Source organism: Hipposideros armiger, unplaced genomic scaffold (assembly GCF_001890085.2).
Source record: "Hipposideros armiger isolate ML-2016 unplaced genomic scaffold, ASM189008v1 scaffold_337, whole genome shotgun sequence".
In the NCBI taxonomy this organism is placed as follows: domain Eukaryota; kingdom Metazoa; phylum Chordata; class Mammalia; order Chiroptera; family Hipposideridae; genus Hipposideros; species Hipposideros armiger.
In genome coordinates, this window is record NW_017731687.1 from 1,446,571 (window position 1) to 1,463,258 (window position 16,688).

At 47.4% G+C, this 16,688-nt stretch overlaps 1 protein-coding gene across 1 annotated transcript in view; it reads left to right on the top strand.

Moving 5' to 3' along the window:
• Positions 1 to 6: 6 nt before the first annotated feature.
• The window catches only part of STK32B (serine/threonine kinase 32B), a 299,588-nt gene continuing 282,906 nt past the window's right edge, over positions 7 to 16,688 (top strand). The window contains exon 1 of the mRNA XM_019661148.1: positions 7 to 56. The gene's annotated coding sequence lies outside the window, so the exon portion shown is untranslated. The remainder of the gene's footprint in view (positions 57 to 16,688) is intronic.

Sequence of the window (16,688 nt, forward strand, 5' to 3'; positions counted from 1 at the left end):
GAATATGGGCGGGAGCCACTCCCACAAGCCCGCCGCGTTTGACGAGAACGAGGAAGGTAAGAGGGGCGCCGCGCGCGGGCGCCGGCCGGGCCCCTGCTCCCCGCTCCCAGCCCCCGCGCGCCCGGCCCCCGAGCGGGCGGCCTGGGCCTTCCCCACGGAGCGCACGGGAGGAGCGGCCTCGGCGGCCGGTCCGGCTGCGGGTCCGGCTCTGGCTCCGGGTGGCCGGGTCCCCGTCAGAGCCCGAGGCTGGAGGAGGCGGCCTGCGCGCGTGGGTCCGCGACGCGGCTGCTCTCGGGCGTGGCAGCTTCCACGCCGCCCGCCTCGCCCGCCCGGGACAGCGGAGGGAAACTTTTCTTGGTGGAACTAGACGTCCCGCTTTTGGACGGCTGCTGGTGCAGGCTGTGCAGCCTCATGTAAGCTCCCGGGGCTGGTCCGCGCGGCTCAGGTCGCTGGAGCTTGGTCCTCGGACTAGCGGGACCCCATTTCCATCGCTGTGTGTCGTGGGCAACCTACTTAACCTCTCTGAAACCTTTGTTACCTCATCAGTGAGATGAGAATTATACCACCTGCTAATCCTGTGGGGTTGTTTTGAACCTTCACCGCTGGTAACCATGTGAAAAGTGCCTTCTGAATGCAATCAGTGCAGAGGTCTTTCCGTGCTGTTGGTTATCGGCTCACTTGGCGTCTGACAGCTGGGTTTCCTGCTGCAGTGGTCTCCATTATGCCCCAAAGAAGAGCCAAACCTACTGAGCTCACACTATGTACCAGGCCTCGTGCTAGGGCTTTATCTGTGCTCACAGCAACCCTGGGAGTTGTGTACCTTTCTCGCTCCGTTTTATAGTTAAAGGGATGTGTCCTGGTCACAGCTCACAAGAGGCAGAGCTGGCGCTGAGGCTGGGCAGTCTGTGCTTCTCATCACCACCAGGCATGGGCTCGTGTGCCCAGAGCGTAGCTTCCAGAACCACCAGGGCTGAGGGTGGTAGGCATGTCCTGGGCTGGACAGCTTCTTTCAGAAGGATGCTTGAATACAGGCAATGTAACCCACATGAGCCAGGCCCGTTTGGTCCTCGTGAAGGAGTTCCGTCTAGTGGCCCTGAATAATCAGTGGCCACCCGCGGTGATAAGGGCAGTGCATGGGGCCAGTGCAGGGAGCTTGAGGACCCACGGAGGCCCACGGTGGCTTTTTGTGGGGAGCCAGGAACGGACAGAGGCGAGGTAGGCAGGGAGGGGATGGAAGCTGGTGTGTGTCCCAGGAAGAGTCTGGACACCGCGTAACTGATCTCGTCCTCAGCTGGGTTCACGTTGACCCTGAACTTCTCACAGAAGTCCGATCTGGACACTGATATCAGTATTTGAAGGTCTGCTCTGCTATGGGATAGCTGGATAGGGGCAAGCCTGTCCCGTTTGGAGCACTTCTGTCCTGCGAGATGACAATGCAGAGCTGCTCAGACCCTCTGAGAAGATACACGCATTCATTGACAAATGGAGAGGATGACTTGGGCCCCAAATGTGCTATCCTCAACAAGTCAGAGTTTTCCTATCAGTTTTTGGGAAGGGATCAGTATTAGTCTGCTCAGGCTGCCATTAACAAGATACCACAGATAGTTTTACACAGTGGAATTTGTTGGTGGTGGTGGGTTGAACAACAGAAATTTTTTTCTCACTGTTCTGGAGGCTGGAAGCCCAAGATCAAGGTGCCATCAAGGTTGGTTTCTGGTGAGCCCTTTCTTCCTGGCTTGCAAATGGCCACCTTCTCACTGTGTCCTCACGTGGCATCTTCTCCGTAAGCTTGAGGCGACACAGATCTTGGGTGGCTGTTCTTCTTTTTATAAGGACACCAGTCCTATCAGATTCAGGCTCACCTTTATGCCTCATTTAACATTAAGTGTCTCCTTGAAGCCCTGTCTCCAAATACATTGGGGGTTGGAGCTTCAACAGGAAGTTTGGGGGGATATAGCTCAGCTCATAACAGGATCCCTTGCTGAAAGCCATGGACTCCTTTCTCAGAAGAAAGCACCAACTCACACCTCACCCCTCGTTTTAGGGGTTCATGGTTCCACCCTGGGTCAAAGGTCATGCCTTAGGTCATTCTCTTAGCATCTTTTCTCTTTATTTGCAGAGGTAATGCACTGCCCTTCTATTTACAATCATCTCTATCCTTTATCCCAGAAAATGTGCTTTCAAATATGTATTGGCAAAATAGATACAGCTGGCATCGCCAACCGTTTGATTTTCCTGCTGTTGTTCCTCATTCCAAAAGGGGGTCAGGCCCAAGGTCACCTGCCTGTTTCGGGGCTGGTTGAAATACAAGGTTAGGACTCGCCTCCTTGTGCCGGTGTCCAGCCCAGTGAAACATTAACTTGCTTGATTTTGCCAGCACATTTCTCAGTTATGTCTCTGTGCAGGTACATGGTTATTTGCCACTCGTCGATGTAGTCATTTCATGGGCATTTTACTGGTCATCTTTTCCGCACCCACTCCCGTGCTGGGCTCCAGGAGGATGGAGAAGGTGAAGGCAAAGTCCTAATTCTCAGGAAGCTCCTGGAGCAATTAAATAGCCAGGACAGTGCAGCAAGCTCAGGGGACTGTGCTCTCCGAGAGGAGGGTCCCTCACTCTGGAGCAGGGAGGGGGCGGGGAGAAGACGCCCTCTTAGACTGGAGTCTTGCAGAGGTGGTCAGAGTTACCAGGGAAGGAGGAGTTGGTAGAGGGGGGAAGGGTGTTTCAGAAAGAGGGAACAGAAAGCACAAAGGCAGATGCTAAAGAGTACTCTTGGCTCATTGTGGAGATTGGAGGGGGCTTAGTACTCTTGCAGCGTGGAGCGTGAGGCTGGAAGGCACAGGAAATGAACCCTCAGTACCTGGCCGTGTGTTTGGACTTGATTGTGTAGGCATTCTGAAGTCACTGAAGGATTTCAAACAGGGGAGTGACATGGTCCAGGGGACAAATACGCCTTCCCAAACCAGAGTCGACAGCTTGTTGAAGGTGCAGACACCTACCTACCCCACCAGAACAAGTCTTGTTTGTGAGTCATTTAATGCTACACCATAGCCGAAAATTTGCCATTGCACAATCGGACCTTGACCATCTGCATTTGGACCGCGAAAATTTTACCTGCATTCCAGATAATATTAACAAATGTAACTTACTGATGCGTTGCATGGGCTGCTTTTCATACCTAACTGGAAATCGTTTTCACAGCCCAGCTGGGGAGGTCTCAGAATCTGCATTTTACTAGAAAGGTGACTGAGGACCTCAGGAAAACCTCCCAGCATCCCACGGACTGTGTGTGGATGAGCTGGGACTCACACCCAGCTCTGTTTAACTCCAGAATCTGGGACCCAGCTGTGTCCCCTGGGCTGCCTCTGGGGGCCTACAGGACAGTTCATCTCTTAGGTGAGTATGAACATGTGGAATGAGGCTAGCACAGAGATCCGGCTTCATAATAACACGAATAGGAAGATAATAACAATACATTCTGACCACACTTGAGCGTTTATAATGACCATCTCAGATAGCAGCTTCCCAAAACATTTGTTGAGCAGTCATATCATAATACAAGACCTTGGAATGAAAACAAAGTCATCTACCGTTCCAGATTCATGGCAGAATTGCTTTTAAGTTGTTTTCCCCCCTACTATCCTTATCCACGTCTAGACGTTTTTATAAGTGTACATCTACCACAAAGAAAACGACTTCTGCTTTTTCTCTTAGCATCATATGTTGTGGCAATGTCTTCAAAATTAACATTTTAGTGGGGGTATAATAGTCCATCAAATGGAGCTATCACAATTTACTTAAATATTTTCTTACTGTTAGAAATGTAGGTTGTTTTCAGTTTCCCATCTTTATAAATAAGTTGCTTCACAATTTTATACAGAAAGCATTTCGCTTCATTTCAATGAATTCCTTAAAGTGAGGTACAAGGAGTGAGATTATTGGATCAAAGGGGTTGAACACTTTCTAAGGCTCCAGAAACATGTTGTTACATTATGTTTCCAAAGGGTTTTTAATCAGTGCTTTGTCAATTTATGGCCAGCATCCACATTTGCTGGCGTCGATTTAATAGCCTCATAACCAACGCTGGGTATTCTCATTTTTGAGTGTTGTCAGTTAAAGAGGTATTTAAAACCAAGTGTTATTTCTATATGATGATCTGGCCAGGTGACTTCACTAGCAGCTTAGAACATGAAAGCGTTTTCTTGGTCCTAAACATACAACAAAAGTTGTTTTCCTCTGGAAATATTCAGAAGCCTAATCACTCCCTAAAGTTGCAATCATATTTCACCTGGAGACAGTCTTTTGCACCTGGGGTGCCTGTGTCATGTCTGATTGACACAGTGGCTGAACTTTCTACGCTGCAGGGCTCTCTCTGGACTTTGTCTCAACACGTTTAGAACTTTGGGCAAGCTCACCTGTGTTACACCTTGGTTCCCAATGTGGCTTGTACATAAGGTGGAAACCAAAAATATTTGGAGAAAGCTCAGAATTGTTTGGAATCAACTTTGCTCTTATATAGAGTGTGTGTGCAGAGGTGGAGGCTAGAGAGATGCCATGTAAGGAACGTGGGTTTTTGGGGTCGGTGTCCACATCTGTTTGAGGCATGTGCGTGTCTCATGTAGGAGTCTAGGATGTAAACCTTAGATTTTACGGACCGCACTTCATTTGAAAATGCGTTTTGATTTGTCTCGTACACGGGGATTTTCTAATGGCCATGTATCAGCAGGAGATGGTGTAGCAGATGTGAATGGCAGGATTCATCTATACCCTTCACTACGCGTAGAAAATAGCTGTGGATTTTATAAGTATAAAATGTGTCAATCATCTCAACAGAGTCAGACATGTTTACACACTATTGTCTGTCACTGATTCTAAGGCACACATTTTTCCATGTTTCAGCATCTCTGGAATTGGGCTGTGGATTGTGATCACTGCCGGTCCGGGTAGTGTAGTATTTGGGATGTAGTTTTGTTGTTTGCATGCGGTCATCACTGTTCACCCTGACAGGACATATAATGGTCTAAAAGAACTCTCTCAAATGATGGGAAAGAATCCCGTCATAGATTAGTTGGTGGCATTTCTCCTTAATGGTGCATTTCATGTGGATGGCACCTGAGATTAGAATGAATATGGCATGTCTGACCAGCCTCCTGCAGTTGCAAATGACAGAACATCAAGAAGTCCTTTGAAAGGAATGAATTGGCTCTGGCCGCTTCTGACCACCTTCATACTACCATTCTGGTCAAAGCCACGGTCATAGCTCTTGCTTAGAGTATTACAATAGCCTCCTTAACTGGTCTTAGTTTTGGTCTCAGCAGCAAGTCAAGAGAGTAAAAGTTGAAGTCCCTGTAGATGCCCACCAAGCCCTGCCCTGTCCGACCTCATCCACCCTCTCCTTGCTCTTATTATGTTCTGCCTTCCTCCACTCGGTCAAGCTCCTTCAAAGCAGGGACTTGGTGTGTTTTCTCCTCCTAAGCAGTTGCAAGCTCCTTAAAGGTAGGAATGTGGTGTGATTTATTCATGGCTGTATCCGCGAGGCCTAAAAGACCACCTGGAACACAGTTCCAGGATGGATGAATGAATGAATGAATAAAGGTGTGGATTCCGTCAGCCATGGGCTGGAGCCAGGTTCCCGAATAATGTCATCGGGAATTGTCCTCCGTGGGTTCTCTGCTGTCCTCTGTGTGGCCGCATGGGGCACCTACCTCCTCCAGGTTCACAGCCTCACAGCTCCGAGTACTAAAAAGAGAGCAACTTTTTCCTAGTTGTTACAGAAAAACATCCCAGGGTCAGTTCTGATTGGTTCCGCTTAACTCTTGGGCCATTCATGGACCAGATGCTGTGACCAAGAAGAATGAGGCCCTAGCGGGCCAGGCTGGACCATTGAATCGGGGTGGCGTTGCCTCCCCTGGATGCATTTGGACCAAGTGTCTATGAAGGATTTTCCCACGGAATACGCGAGTGTTAACAGAAGGGCAGGGCGACCCCAGCCAGGCAGGTCCAAGCACTGCACAGCTTTGGACATTTATAAAAGTGCTACCATGTTTTATGGATTCTTCTGTAGTTTCCTGTCTTTGCTCAAGATTGAGTTTCTAAGGTTTATCCACACCACTGTGTCTAGCTGTACTCTATTCAGTCCCACTACTGCATGCATATAAGGGTGTATGACGCGGCTGTACCATAACTCACCGCCCTTTCTTCTGCCAGGGGGCATGAGTGTTGACTCTTATGCGCAGCGCTGCTATGAATGTTGTGTAATATGCATGACTGTCTAGGCTATACCCCCACGGGAGAGCTGCTGGGTCGTAGGCGAGGTGCGTGTGCACCTTTCTGAGACACACGATGGTAAATTGTTTTCCGAAGTGGTTGGGCCCATTCGCACGCTGACAAGCCGTGTGCAGACGTTCCCCTTGCTCACCATCGGCACTGTTCTGAAGGAATAGGATGAAGTCCCCAAATCCCGACCATGGGTGCGATTTTCAATTTTCTAGTAGTGACATTATATAGGTAAAAAGAAATGGATGACCTTAATACATTTAACCCAATATACGTAACATAATATGGTCTCAGTGCATAAGCAACATCAGAATCCTTAAGATGTCTCATATTCTTTTATTCACACTAAGCCTGTGGCATTGGGTGTGTCTTTCACACTTACAGCGTGTGTTAATTTGGACTAGCTGCATTTGTGGTCCTCTAAAGGCACGTGTGACTAGTGGCTACCATACAGGGCAGCATTCCTTTATGTCCCTGCCAGGATTCAGTATTGTTGACTTTTTTGTCTTTGCTGATTCGATGAGCCTAACGTTGTTTTTTATTGTGCATTGCTTTCAATTGCATTCCCTCACTAATGAGGTTGAGGTTTCTTCATGAATGTAGTTCCCGCTTTTGTGAAGTGCCCGTTCATAGCTTTGTTCATTTTTCTTCTGGGAGTTGTCCGCCTTTTTTGATTGATTTGTAGAAGTTCTTTACGTATTCTAGATAGTCCTTTGTCAATTGTAGGCAGATGTTTTCTTCTGTTTTGTGATTTCACTATTCAAATCCTTTACGACAGCGGTTCTCAACCTGTGGGTTGCAACCCCTTTGGGGGTCGAATGACCCTTTCACAGGGGTCGCCTAAGATCATCAGAAAACAAAAATATATTTACATTATGATTCATAACAGTAGCAAAATTACAGTTATAGAGTAGCAATGAAAATAATTTTATGCTTGGGGGTCACCACAACATGAGGAACTGTATTAAGGGGTCACGGCATTAGGAAGGTTGAGAACCGCTGCTTTACGATGTCCATTGACATCATACAGTTCTTCGTTTTTATGTCATCTTGTCAAACTTTCCTTGGGGTTTGTTTGTTTGTTTATTTTTTGTATATGAGAACATCTCAGGTCATAGAAACATTCCCCTGTTTTTATGCTAAAGGGTTGACAGCTTTGTCACTCGTGCATGCTTGTTATTTCTTGAAGCCATGTTTTCCTCTAGTTTCCCAGCCTTCCGCCTCCTGGGTTCCCCCTCCTCCTCTGGCCGCTTCTTCTCCGTCTCCTTGGCAAAGCCGGCCTCCTCTCCCGTGCAGTACGTCTTGGAGCTCCGCCAGACTGAGCACGTGGACCCCTCCCTTAGCTCTCGGTACTGTTTCCCCGGTGATCTCGTGATGGTCAGTTGCCCTGTGTAGTCAGCCGACTGAAGCCACACCCGTTTTCAAAAGTGGAAAATATAAAAAATTGTCTGCTAGTAAAATAGTTAACTATGAAAAGGAGTCAGAGAGGACTCTAGGAGGGGCAGAAAAAGCAAGTCCAGCAAAATAGCTGCCCTGTCTAGGGCTGAGGGTGAGTGAACAAGGAAAGAACCGAGAAACTTGAAAGAGGCTCCCTCTCCACGGAGGCGGTGTTTCCAGGTTCTTGGGAGAGGTCCTGGGTGTCAGAGGATCAGGCAGCCTTCTGGGAGACAGAGAAGCCTACCAGAGGGTGCTGGCAGCAGCTTGTCCATTGAGGCCACTGAGGCGAGGGCCACCAGGCCCCCTGCACACCTGTCTGCCGGCTGCCAGGTGGAAACAGCACCCTGGAAGGAGGCAGCGAAGTCCTTTTGTTCCACCCTGGTCTTGCACAGTCCTTCCTGTGTCCTTAATTGGCAATGTCCAACATGAGGCCAGCTGGAAACGGAGAAATGTCTACAGGGTCCTGCTCAGTGTCACAGGGCACTGGCTTCGGAGCTGAGAGATGACACATTAATGACTGGTATGCATGCCTGCATGACAGTGACTCAATAATTTACTTCCTTAATTCATACTTCTCCACTGGGCTCCAAATCTGTGTTCCTATGTATAATTCATTCCACTTGGATGTCGCAAAAGAATTAATACCTCAGGTTCAAAGTGACCTCAATCAAGCTCATGTTTTCCCCTCATTCCCTAGCGTAGTATGTGGTAGCATTGTCTATCCAGTTCAGAAGCCACAGTGTCTCAGGTCTTTCTTGACACTTCCATCTCCTTCAGCTCCACAGATCCAGTTAGGCACCTGGCTGTGTTGATTTTAACGCCCAAATACCCCTGAAATCTGCCCCGTCTTTCCAGCCACCCTGCCACCTCTCCCATTCTCATACCGCCCCTCGTTGGGGCCCCCGTGCGGCCCCCCAGCTGTCTCCCGTTCAGCATATCCTCCATCCAAGAACCAGAATTATAGCTTTAAATCAGTGATATCTTTAAGCTGGTACGAAGCTTAGCCTTCGTCAGTGGCTTCCATTGCTTTGGGTAAAGAGGAGGAACTGTAACATGGCCTCCCAGGTGCTGCATGGTCCAGAACCTGCCCACCTCGCCCATCTCACCTCCTCTCGTGGGTCCCTTCCTGGCACAGGTGAAACTACTCAGTGTACTTAGCGTTCTTAGCCCAAACCTGGCACTTGGTCAGTCTCCCATAGCGTTAGCTTGCTTTGTTCTTGTAACCAGTGCTATTATTTATACGCTTCAGCCACACCGGCAGTCTTTCAGTTTCCTGTAATTTGCTTGCTCACTCTGGCCCTGGGGCCTCACCACGTGTTGTTCCCACGTGGCTTCGTTTTCTCCCACTCATCTTCAAGGTGCCTTATCCGATTCCCAGACTGGGTCAAGACGCCCCCGTGAGCCCCCTCAGATGACCACGTGCTCCTTCATTGCGTTTATCACGATTTTAGTTCTACATTTCTTCATGTGGGTCCTTCATGAATGTCTGTCTTCCCATGAGAGCAGAGTTTCTATGAGGACAGGGCCTGTGACTTTTGTTGTTCGAGCGTGGGTCCCCCTGCCTTACAAAGTGCCTGGCTCTGTAGCTGTTGTCCTTGAGCGTTTGTCAGAAAAGACAAAGGGAAATCCCTGTGTAATCTACGAAAGGTAACAGGTTCCCTGCGGTTCCTGAGACAGTCTGGAGAAAGAGAAAACCAGGTTACACTGAAGACACACCTAGTCTGGGCCAAATGTCTTCCCTATGCAGTTTTATGTGCTCCTCAGAATAACTTGGTCGAAGACGTAACATCTCCATTTTCTACCTGGAGATCCTGGGGTTCTGAGGTTAACCATGTTGTCTGAGGTGATAAAATTGTGGTGCTTAGCCTCACCCCTTTCTGTGTGACTGAAGGGCAGTCTTCCAAAACTCAGCCGTCCGCACCTGCAGACGTAGTTTTTGCCAAAGCCATGCATCACCTGCACTGGTGGTGATTTAAGACTTCTCTATCTTGAAAGATTTTACTTTAATAGGACCTTTTACCAAAGAGCCTTCTATTTTTAGCGTATGTTATAAACAGATTAAAACTTCTATAGACAGGAAGTAAGGCAAAGTGAGTAGGATGCAAAATAGTGATATTCAGTGTAGGAAGATATTGTCAACCTTTTGTAGTGTGTGACTTGCTCTCCGTGGATATTTTTGAATGGATTTGTAATGAGTGAACTGTCAGTCATACTGGATGCCAGTTGTGTGGATGCAGGGTTGCGGCAGTGGACAGGTCTGCAGGGTGTGCCCAGCTCAGGTGTTTGCATGTTAGCTCGAGGTTTAATGGCAGGTCCCTGAAGGGACATTACACCACACTTTCTTCCAACTTTGGAGCTGCAGCCAATGCACTTTTCGTCAGTTCTCTTTCTCACAAACCACACTCCAGCTTCCAGCCCAGCGTACAGGTCGGAGAAGGGCCTTTGGGCTTATGTGTCTCTGGGATATACCGGGCCCCCTGCCCAGGTCCCTTATGGAATCTTCTAGCACAGATGCCCTTACATAGCAGAGTGGTTAAGAGCCCAGGCCGTGGAGTCAGACAGCCTGGAGTCCCACGCTGGCCCTGCTGCTCTCTGGCTGAGCAACCTCAAGTCAATGTCTTCACCTCCCTGACCCTCAGTTTCTTCATCTGTAAAAGGGGACTAAATGGTACTTTCTTATAAATTGTTGGGAGGAATCAATGAGTTGCTATCTATAAAATGCTTACTTCATAGTCTGGCACATAATACGTACTGTGTAAGGTTTATTAGATTAAATTTTGTGGCTGAAGGGCACTACGTGGAGGTTAAAAGCACAGACTTTGCAGTTGAAAGCACAGATTTGGGGTTTCACAGGCTCAAGTTCTGATTTTTCTACGTATTGTCTGTGTGACCTTGGGCCAATGACTTAACCTCCCTGAGCCTCAGTTTCTTCCTCTGGAGAATGGGGACGCAGTCTGACAGTGTCGCCGTGGGGCGATGTGTGTGGAGTGCTACCCGGGGGGCAGTGCTCAACACCTGGCTCAGGATGTCCGCGCAACACCTGGCAACGTAAAAATGGATGTAGGGAGAAGCCAGGTGAGGGGTGCTGCCATCCAGCCCCAAGAAGGTTCTGACTTCCTCCTGCCTGCCTTTCCATCCGTGTTGTCAGGAGGGCCTTCCTCGTATCCCTGCTAGGAAACAGTCGTTCCGACAGACTCTGCCCGCTAAGCTCCCTTGCCTGAGTCTGTCTGTCAGGACGGGCAAGGCCGGTTTTAGCCGCCTGACTCTGGCAAGTCGTGTGTGACCAGTGACTGGGGAGCAGCCGTCCTCGCGTTGGTGGTCGGTCGACGCCACCGATATGGATCAAGCCGGTACTCATGTCTTGTTTCTGCCCATCCTTGGCAGCCCCTGTGGAGGGCCTGGCGGCTGAAGGGGGTTTTAGGGAGGATTAGATACCTGGCCCCTGCCTTTCAGAAAATGTCAATCATCTTTGGTACTTGAGAGGAGAAAGGCTTTTGGATGCCGAGTGCTGTGGGTTGAACCGTGTACCCCAGGATGAGATGTGTGGAAGCCTAACCTGCAGTATCTCAGAATGTGACCTCCCTGAGAGATACAGAGGTGATTCAGTTAAAATGGGTCACTAGGGTGGGCCCTCATCCAAGAGAATTGGTGTTCTTATAAAAGGGAGATTTGGACACAAAAGCAGACACGCACACAGGGAGAAGGCCCTGCGGACATAAAGGCAGAGACTGGGTAATGCAGCCACAAGCCGAGGAACCCCCGACACCGTGGGCAGTCCACCAGCAGGCAGGAAGAGGCCAGGGGCAGATTCTCCCTGCAGCCTCAGAAGGAAACCAGCCCTGCTGACCCCTCCATGACGGATTTCTGGCCTCCAGGACTGGGAGAGAATCCACTCTGCTGTTTGAAGCCCCCAGTTTGTGGTGCTTTGTTATGGTGGCCTGAGGAAACAGACACACCTAGTTCTCCCATTATGTCGTCACTTCAATACGACATCCCACAGGAGGCCCCAAAACAGGCCTGGGAAGGGTTCCCAGAAGAGGCAATTTCTGAGACTAGTCATGACGGAGGGGCAGGTCGCATCGAAAGGGAGGACTGTTGGAAGGTAGGCAAAGAGCCGTGAAGATGGGGCTGGGAAGGCCCTTCAAGGCAGTGGGAGGAGCATGTGCAGGGGCAGAGTCGGGGGAAGGTGTTCAGTGCCCCAGCGTTAATGGGGAGTGGGTCTGGTGAGGGAAGGGGGGAGGTGGGCGGGAAGCTGTAGAGATGGGGCTGAGCCAGGCGTTGATGAGCCTAGGACGTCATGCTATGCGTCTGAGTCAGCTCGGCACATTCTAGAGACTGAGAAGCGTAAGCAACGGACGCTTGTTTCTTACAGTCCTGGAGGCTGGAAGTCCAAGGTCAAGGACTGCTGGGCGCTTTCTTCTGTTGTGTCTCCATTCGGCGAGTTAGTGAGCTCTAGGCCCTTTCTCTTCTTACAAGGACACCAATGCCGTCTTGGGGGCCCCACCCTCATGATGTCATCTATGAATGACGTCATATGAATTTGGGGGGGACACAAAGATGCACATGTCCATAACACTAAGGCTGTATAATTGGGGAGACTCAGTGCAAAATGAAAACTGTAGGGTCCCTGGTTCAAAAGCTGCAAAAATACCATTAAAGTTACTAAAATATAAAGCATTTTCCTTTCTCTTATGGCCTCTCTTTGTCTCTTGGTTTGTGATGGTGTTTTTATTTGCTACTTGATAGCAAACAAAATTTAGAAATTTAGATTATCAGCAAGCATTTTACCATTCATCTCTATGTTGCTTTAAATGCAAATACAAGAACATTTAACTCAGGGGTGGAGTCGCCGAAATCACACCGTTCATATTTCAAAAGACATTTGTACACATGTATTTCATTTTTACCAGAACCATGGAAACGTTGCACAAAATTAACTCAAACTGCTCTAGTTTTGCTTATTGATATGTGCACATTCTACCACCGTTCTCTTCCTCCAGCTTACTGATGAGTAAGGAAGGACTGAAAGGAAGAGGAACTCTGGGCTGTCCTAGCTTTTCCTTTCCTCCCGTGTCATCGTTTTCAGCATCAGTGATTAGCTAGCACGGGGAAGGAACGCAGGTGAGAAAGGCTACGTACGATAGGGTGCCTTGGTCGTCGCCGTCACCTTTGAAGCAGGGTAGCCCTCCCTGGTTGGAACAGATGCTTAGCGCATCTCTTAGGGCTGTCACTCAGCGGTAGACAAAGTGTACTTCTTGCAGAACCTCCACACATCGTGCTCCCCCAGAATTCTGTGCTCAGGGAGCATCACAGACGCGGTGCGTGAATGAGGGACACGCGTGCTGAGTGCAGAGCCTCGGGTCCTGCACATGCTCCATTGCAATCCCATGGGAAGCAACATTTCAAAGACAGAAGACGGTGACCCCAGGGTGTTAGACCGAGCGCAGGGCCCTCTGAGCAGAGCGGTGCCTGACCTCTGGGGCCCCAAGCCCATGATGCTGGCCTGTTAGCAAAGAGGAGGAGATCCTGGTGGTTTTAATCTGGGGAGCGATGTGATGAGGTTTCCATTTTCAAAAGATCATGCTAGCTGCAGACTGAAGAATGGATGGGCAGGGGGAGAAATTCGTGGCTAGGAAGACATTACACAAACCCACAAGAAAGGGGGAGTGTCGTAAGTGTTCATAATTGGACATTTAATAATTTACGTATATGTAGACAGTCACTTCTGTCACTACATACTGATGTACATGTGGATACAGAACCCCCTACAGGTGCTTTCCAAACCTAGTCCCTTGCTCCTGTAGAAAATGCCACTTATAGTTTAGTGGTTACCAGAGGGTAGGAGGGGATTAGGGTAGATGAAGGTAACCGGTGTGAAAAATATGGTGATGGAAGAAACTGACTCTGGGTGGTGAACACACGATGTGATATATAGATGATGTATTACAGAATTGTACACCTGAAACCTATGCAATCTTACTAACCGTTGTCACCCCGATGAATTTTAATTAAAAAAAAGTGCCACTTATAGGTGATGTAGCTTAGCAAATTCAACAAAGTCATGGCACAGCAGAATTTTCTGCAGTTCACTTCAGTGGTATGAGCCATTTATCAATTCCATTTAAAATGTAATTATTTTTAAGCACACGTTTTAAATGAAATCAGAAAGTCACTACGTGTCATATTTAGTAAGTTCCAATATAGTTCCTTAACCCTCCTCTCCAGAGTGTAATTACTCCGTCAATCTCCTGCGAGAATCAAAAGGAGCGCAGTGGCGCACACCTCTCAGCGCTAACCAGAATTATGCTTGTTTTGGATTTGCATTTGAAAGTGCTTTGCACTGGCCCTTTATTTCATCCAGGAAATAGCAAATGTTTCTGATCTTTCTGAGGTAGCATGGTCTTAAACTGAGGTTCTGAATGTTTCTGAGCTTCTGTTTGCCAATCCCTTTAATTTCTGTGGTGTGACGGGTAGGGAGAGAAAACAAGCCTATAATTTATGATTAGTTCTTTCTCTCTTTCTTTCTTTCTTTCTTTCTTTCTTTCTTTCTTTCTTTCTTTCTTTCTTTCTTTCTTTCTTTCTTTCTTTCAAGATTTTATTGGGGAATTGGGAAAGGGAACAGCGTTGGAGAATTGGGAAAGAGGAACATCGTGTTTTTCCAGGACCCATCAGCTCCAATTCAAGTTGTTGTCCTTCAATCTTAGTTGTGGAGGGCGCAAGCTCAGCTCCAAGTCCAGTTGCTGCTTTCAATCTAGTTGCGGGGGTGGGAGGACTGAGGTGGTAGGAGTGGGGGTGGCGCAGCCCAACATCCCATGCGGTAGTCAAGCTGGCAACCTTGCTGTTAAGGGCACACGCTCTCACCAGCTGAGCCGTCTGGCTGCCTGTTGGCAGCTCAGTGGCAGTTCAGCTCGGGCACAGCTCGCTGGCCCACATGGGAATCGAACTGGCAACCCTGTTTCTCAGAGCTTGCGCTCTAACCAACTGAGCCACCCGGCAGGCCCAATTAGTTTTTTTTCTTAGCTAACAAATCAGACACAGGGTTCTGCCCTGGGATGCAGGCTGGCGATTGGTTTGTGAAGCTCGTGTCTCTGACTTGCCCTTGTAGGAGATGCACTCACTACCCATCCAGAAGGATGCATTTGTCTGTTTGTAAGTCATGGGAACGTTGTGTTGGATTTTGATATAGATTTCTGGCAGAGGCCTATAGGGCAGAGGCCCTCCAATGTGGTGTTGGCTTGGGATGGGTTGGAAGTAATAGCTATTTAAAATACCACCCATATATTTCAAGCTGACAACTTGCTCGTCTTTTTGTGAGGCTCAGTCTATACCCCACAGACTTGATGTTTAATTGCAAACCCAAAGCTTTTACATGGATATCTAGTTGGAACCATACTCTTAGTGCCTCTCAGTTGAACTCTTGCTTTGCTGACTCATCCCCCAAATCTGCTCCCTCCCATCTTCTACTTTAGCAAATAGCAATTCCATTCTTCCAGTTGCTCAGGCCCAAACTTTGGAGTGATCCTTAACCAATATTTTTTCCATCTCTCCCTTCTCCTCCCGTTCCCCCCCGCCCCCAGCACTCCAATAAGATTCATGTCAGACCACCTGATAGTACTCCACAGGTTATTTGGGACTCTCTTAATTTTTTTCTATGTGTGTGTTAAATATATTTTCTCACTTTACTTCAGTTTGGATCTTTTTTCTATTGATCTGTCTTCAAGTTCACAGACTCTTTCTTCTGCCTTGTCCAGACCGCTCTTTCTAGTTAACGAATTTTAAAGTTTAAGATATTATACTTTTCATTTCTAAGATCTTCATTTGCCTTTTCAGGTTTTCTGTATCTCTCCTGAAATTCTTTATGTGTTTTTCCATTAACTTCATTTTTTTTTCTATAAGTTCTTTGACAATACTGCTAATTTCCACATCTTAATTGTGTGTGTGCGTGTGTGCACATGTGTTGCTGTGGACATTGTTTTCTAGGCCGTGGGACACATTCTCTTGTGTCTTCACATATCTAGTAATTTTTCTTGTATGCTAGGCATTGTAGATGGTACATTGTAGAAAATGGTACATGTAAAGCACTAACCTCATCCCTGGAACATTACTATTTTAGTATTTTTTACGAATACAGCATTTTATCCAATTAACTTTTCTCAGATATTGTATTTTTTAGTTTTAGGGTTTCCACTTGGTTACTTTCTTCCACTCAAGAGTGTGAGTTTTGTTTCAGTAGGAAAATAAATCAGTGGAAATTCATTTTGATCTTCAGAGTTTTGATTTGAGGTTTAGGATGTGTATCTTTTGGTTTTACTCTTTATTCTAGAGTGTAGCCTTTGGTTCTGTGACTTGGTACTTATTCTTACTGGACTTAACTTGAACTCCAAACTCTGTGTCTCCAGTACTGGGCAGCTGCTGAAATTTCTGCTCATCTCTTTCAGTTTTTCACCTGTTGTTTCACTGGACCGTTTGGAGCCTTACCCACTCATGCCCATTTCTGGAGTCAGTCAAGGATTCCAAGGGGAATCTGTATGCACATTTTGGGGCATTAAAATTAATTGTGTCCTGTTGAGTTATTTCTTTAAATTCCAACAGTGTGATTAATGAAATAAAGAGAGTGAAAATCTTTATAACTTTATAACTAAGACATTGGCATCCCCAAACATTTGTTTTGTGGCCACCTATACAGCATAAGTATAATAATTTTTCTCTCCGAAAAGTGTTAGCATTGCTAAATTTGTTTTCTTAATTTAATAGATTTGCTGTGCAGGTTGAGGGTTTCACTAATGCCCATGATATTGATTTCTGAGGAGGGTAAACCCTTTTTCTTCATGTCTATATTCACTATTTATGTGTCTTCTGTGAAAACTGCCTTTTTATTTGTTTGCCTAGTTTTTTTTTCTGCTGTGTTTTTGATTTAAAAAAATATATAAGTAGCTCCTACTGCTCAGGTCACTGAATGGTAGGAACAACCACTTAG